Here is a 6,264-nt window from a genome sequence, read left to right as displayed (position 1 = left end):
GTATCAAGAAACACTTCTCCCAATCGCTCAATTCCCATGTCAAAGAAATCTATTTCAGATTATGGAGAAATACCATTAACGATTTAGTAGATAGATGTACCCTTTACCATTGAATTATATTCTCCAAGAAGCTCATATTTTTGGTTTCCACCAGCAGAGCAATGTGTCAGTTCCAGTGCCTCAATGCTTAAGTGAACCTAAAGGGCCTGTCCCACTTAGGCGATTTTTTTGGCGACTGCCGACGACTGTTAAAGTCGTAGCAGATCGCTGAAATTTTCTTTTACCCGACGACAATGATCACGACAATGCCGAGTCAGGTCGAGATTACACCGTTTTCGGAAACATCGTGAAATACCCACACTGTCAATGCTTCTCCGGCGTCCTAATTTTCGCTGAAATCACTGACAAGTCGGTAAGTACTTGAGAGTTTTGAACTATAACATCTTGTATGGGTTACTTAAAAACCAAGCTTCACTGTAACAAGGCATAAACTGGATTTACTTCCAGTTTACTAATAGCTGTATTAAATTTTATTTTTTTTAAAGTGGTTAAGTGGATTTTTGTGAAAAGTGTGTTGGCATTCTTTGAAAATGTATGGGAGATGCATATCTGGTTTCTGGGTTGCATATCTGGGTTGGGAGCCCACTTTAAATGTAATGGCTGTTGCTTGAACTAAAAAAGGAAATCAGAAGGGCAAAAAGGTGCCAGGAGATAGCTCTGGCGGGTAACATTGAGGACAATCCCAAAAGATTTTATAAATACATAAGGGAGAAAAGGGTAACTAGAGAGAGAATGGGACCTCTCAGGAATCAAAGCAGTCACCTCTGTGTGGAGTCACAGAAGATGGGCAAGGTACTAAATGAGTATTTCTCCTCTGTATTTACCAAGGAGAAAGACAGTAGGATGGAGGAAATTGGAGCAGTCACTGGAAGTATCTAGCGAGCAGTCAGGGTTACCGTCGAAGAAGTACTGAAGGTACTATCGTGTTTAAAGGTAGAAAATCTCCAGGGCCTGATCAGATATATCCGAGGACATTGCGGAAAACTAGTGTGGAAATTGTGGGAGCCCTAGTTGAAATTTACGAGTCATCCTTAAATACAGGAGAGGTGCCGGAAGACTGGAGGGTGGCAAATGTTGTGCCTCTTTGCAAGAAGGGCTGCAGGGAAAATGCCGGGAACTATAGGCCGATGAGCTTAACATCTGTAGTTTGTAAGTTACTGGAGAGTATTCTGAGGGATGGGTTTTTCAGGCATTTGGATGTGCAAGGGCTGATTAGGGGCAGTCAGCATGGTTTTGTACGTGGAAGGTCGTGCCTCACAAATCTGATTGATTTTTTTGAATACGTGACCAAAAAGGTTGATGAGGGCAGAGCTGTAGATGTTGTGTTCAAGAACTTCAGTAAGGCATTTGACAAGGTTACGCATGGTAGGCTGCTCTGGAAGGTTAGATCGCATGGGATCCAAGGAGAGATAGCTGAATGGATAGCAAATTGGCTCCATGGAAGGAAACAGGGTGATGGTGGAAGGTCGCTTCTCGAACTGGAGGCCTGTATCTAGTGGTGTACCTCAGGGTTCGGTGTTGAGCCCGTTACTGGTTGTCATCTACTGTACATCAATGACTTGGATGAGAACATACAGGGCAAGATTAGCAAGTTTGCTGATGATACAAAAGTTAGTGGTTTTGCAGATAGTGAAGATGGTTGTGAAAGATTGCAGCAGGATTTGTATCGATTGGCCAGGTGGGGGGAGGAATGGTTGATGGAATTTAATACAGAAAAGTGTAAGGTGTTGCATTTTGGGACGTTGAACACGGGTAGGACCTACACAGTAAATGGAAGGCCTCTGGGTAGTGTTGTAGAGCAGAGGGATCTAGGAGTACAGGTGCATGGTTCCTTGAAGGCCGAGTCACAGGTAGATAAGGTGGTCAAAAAGGCTTTTGGCACTTTGGCCTTCATCAGTCAGAGTATTAAGTATAGAAGTTGGGAGGTCATGTTGCAGTTGTGTAAGATGTTGGTGAGACCGCATTTAGAATATTGTGTTTAATTCTGGGCACCATGTTATAGGAAAGATATTGATTTACAAGGATGTTGCCAGGACTAGAGGGTGTGAGCTATAGGGAGAGGTTGAGTAGGCTGGGTCTCTATTCCATGGAGTGCAGGAGGATGAGGGGAGATCTAATGTAGGTATACAAAATCATGAGAGGAATAGATCAGGTAGATGCACAGAGTCTTTTGGCCAGAGTAGGGGAATCGAGGACCAGAGAACATAGGTTCAAGGTGAAGTGGAAAAGATTTAATAGGAATCCGAGGGGTAACTTTTTCCACACAAAGGGTGGTGGGTGTATGGATCAAGCTGCCAGAGGAGGTAGTTGAGGCTGGGACTATCCCATCGTTTAAGAAACAGTTAAGACAGGTACATGAATAGGACAGGTTTGGAGGGATATGGACCAAGCAAGTGGGACTAGTGTAGCTGGAACATGTTGGCGGTGTGGGCAAGTTGGGCCGAAGGGCCTGTTTTTACACAAACACTCTATGACTCTAGGTTACCCAGCAGGCTTAGTGGAAGAGAAATCTGGGGATCAGAGATGTTTGGCAAAACTGCTTCAAATTTCCATGATCCTCCGTCAATGGTCTAGACAGAGAAAATAAAGAGAAACTGGTGTAAAAACATTGTTGAAGGAACTCAGTGGGCCGAACAGCATCTGTGGAGAAAGGAGATGTAGATGTGCTAATGCAGGGTCTCAAACCAAAATATTGACATTTCCTTTTCCACCCCAACTGATGCTGCTCGACTCACTGAGTTCCTCCAACAGTTTGTTTTTTGCTGCAGGTTCTCGTACCTGCAGTCTCTTGTATCTCCATGGTATCGTTAGTGTTATGGTCAAGACCTATAGGGCACAGAATTAAAATGACTAGCAAAAGCACAAAGTAACTTACAAAATAGAATCTTCATGTAGCAAGTAGTTGCAACATGGAATGTGCTGCCCATGAGAATGTCCATCTATTTTACACACGAGGAGGACGATGAAGACGGTATACCTTTTTTATTGAGGAAACAACTGTTAACACAATACTGATACTGAGGCAGTTCCTTCCACTGTGGCAAGTTGCTTCCCAGAGTGGAAATGGCAAAGACTAGAGAGCACAGGTTTAATGTGAGAGGGGCAAAGTTTAAGGGAGATGTGCAGTACAAAATTTTTGCAGAGGTTGGTGAGTGTTTGGGACGTGCTGCCTGGGTTGGTGATGGAGACATATTATAATGATATTTAAGGGACTTTTAGATAGGGACATGGATATACAAGAATGGACTATGTGCAGACAGATAAGAATTGGTCTTGGCATCATGTTCGGCACACACATTGTGGACCAAAGAGCATGCTGTACTGATCAATGTAAGTTGGTATTCCATTGGGCAGGACATACATTGGAACACTTACAGGTAAATCACCGATGAAGTGACAAATCTCTGAGTTATTGGTAAGTTGAATTGTTGGGTCTCCAGTAGAGTTAAATGGGTCCAGTTTCTATCATTATTATTGGCCATTAATATGATCCATTCTGATCTGTTTGTCTCTCCAGATATGCTGTCTGATCAGATGAGTATTTCCAACGTTTTCTGTTATCTCATGTTCCCAGCATCTGCAGTAATTTCAATGGTCATAAATTGAATTGAATAGCTAGAATTGAGGAAGTATGTGTTTGAAATGATCATAGCCTGAAAGAGTGAAGAGATCCAGAAAGTAGTCAAGCTGTGGGGGGGGATGGGGGTAAACCAGAATTTCATCAGTGCATGTGAAAATTGATAAAAGTTTGAACAATGTGGAGCCAAGGGCTGTGGTGGAAGAATTTTGAAAGTTTGGGTAATTGGGGACAATGTGAAACTGGAACAGAAGTGGAGAAGTCCAGCCAAGATTATAATGAAGGATGAAATAGGATTGACACGACAGATGGCACACCTGCTTCTATTTTAGTGTTCTTGTGATTGAGTTTATTTTATAAGAGACGAGTGCCATGTGGAGGCATTTCAAAATCTACAATGAACAATTTGAATAAGCATGGTATAAGAAAATAACTGCAGATGCTGGTACATCAGTCTGAAGAAGGGTCTCGACCCGAAACGTCACCCATTCCTTCTCTCCCGAGATGCTGCCTGACCTGCTGAGTTACTCCAAGAAGAAAATGTAGTCTATGCTTTCTCAGTATTTCAATCAATGAAAACCTTTGAGTAGATATCATTGTCAAGATCTCATGATTGATTTGGTAAGGGCATGGTAAGCAGCTGTAAAGCTGGAGGCAGTTAGGTTGTCAATGGTTTGGCTGATTTGTTTTACCAAGCCACCCCCCCCCCCCCCACAGGATGTGAAAGAGAGAAATGTTATATCTCTTAGAATGATATGTCTCTTAGAGAAATTGAATTATCAGATAAAGATGTTCTTGAGAAAGCATGCTCTACCAGTAATTAGATCTCTTGATACCTTAACTCCATCTTTAACATTTCCCAAATTTGCTGTCTGGCAGCTTATTTTTGCGGTGTTATGTACCCCATCCTCCCATGTTCATTTAAAGGTCTCCAGGTGTGTACTTTTTTATATTTATTCATCTATGGGATGTGTGATTCGGCCCTCCCTATTTATCCTAGACAAGGTGTTCAAGAATTGTGCTATCTATCTATCTATCTATCACTAAAACTCTCGGTTTGTTTGTATGTATATGTTTATGTGTTTATGTTTATGTGTGTACCATGGCCTCTACACAGCCAAAACGGTACACGACAGCGCGACAATTGTAGGCCCACCCATCTCACCATTCCCCCGTGGTTTCAATAAACCTACTTTTGTTACTTTTTAAAAACAATTTACCTAATAAAGTTTAATAAATGCGTTCTTCCCCCGGGAGGACCAGCGGCAGGATCGGCGCCTGTCCCAGCATGCCCTGCGCCTGACCTTCCTCCCGTGGTGCAGCGCGGTGGCAGAGGATACACAAGATGGTCGTCCACGCCAAGCTGCAGGAGAGGCTTCGGCTCCATGCCCGGCACTCAGGAGAAATGGGGCCGAGGTCAGTGTCTTCTCCCTGTCCACTCTCGCCCACGGACCCGGGAGACACTCCCGGCCCGGCAACCGGTCCATGCCATCGCCGCCGTTCCCTGCTGCAGATCGCAGCCGACGTGCAGGAGACGCTTCGGTTCCACGCCCGGCCCGCAGGAGAAACGTGGCCGAGGTCAGTGCCTTTTCCCTGTCCCCCCTTGCCCGCCCATGGCCACAGGGGCACTCCCCGCCCGGCAACGGGTCCACGGTTGGGCCGTGGGGGGGCGAATGGGGATGGGAGAGGGGTGAAGGGGATGGGGAGAGAGGAGAGGGGAGGGGGAGGGATGGAGGAAGGGGAGGGGGATGGGGGATGGGGGAGGAGGGGATACAGGAGAGGTTTGGACCCAATGGGTCCTCTTGGTCTAGTAGTTCTTATAGTACCATACAGGACAGTTTTTATTGTACTACAAATACAGTAGTGGTAACATTATGGAATTTCAAGCTGAGATAGTTAGATTCTCTTGTTCATGAATATAACTTGCTATTTATTAGCCCATGCTTGAACATCATCCAGATTTTACTGCATTCAGGCATAGTTTGCTTCATTGTCCGAGGATTTGTGAATGGAATTGAACATTGTGCAGTCATTTTCAGACATCCCTATTTCTGACATGACATTGCTAAAATAATGGAGAATGATTGGGGCTAGGATAATGCTCCAACATACCACCTGCTATGATGCCATTGTTCTGGGATGATTTATCTCCAATAACCACCACGGTTTTCCTTGATGAAAGACGAGTCTGAAGATGGGTCTAGACCCGAAACGTCACCCATTCTCTCCAGAGATGCTGCCTGTTCCGCTGAGTTACTCCAGCTTTTTGTATCATCAACCAGTAGTGTTTCTCTTTGTTTAAAAGTGTCTTAAATTTTACCAAGACTCCATAATGCCAAGGACAATCGCTTTCACTTCACTTCTAAAACTTAGCTCCTTTGTCCACGTTTGGATCAAATCAAAATTGTTGTTAAAGGAATATGAATGACATACAGACTCCAAAGACGTGCAGGTATGTAGGTTAATTGGCTGGGTAAATGTAAAAATTGTCCCTAGTGGGTGTAGGATAGTGTTAATGTACGGTGATCGCTGGGCGGCACGGACTTGGAGGGCCGAAAAGGCCTGTTTCCGGCTGTATATATATGATATGATATGATATGATGATACTTTTCATCCACATCATTGAT

This window comes from Rhinoraja longicauda, chromosome 10, assembly GCF_053455715.1.
Source record: "Rhinoraja longicauda isolate Sanriku21f chromosome 10, sRhiLon1.1, whole genome shotgun sequence".
Taxonomy (NCBI): Eukaryota; Metazoa; Chordata; class Chondrichthyes; order Rajiformes; family Arhynchobatidae; genus Rhinoraja; species Rhinoraja longicauda.
This window is presented reverse-complemented; position numbering follows the sequence as displayed.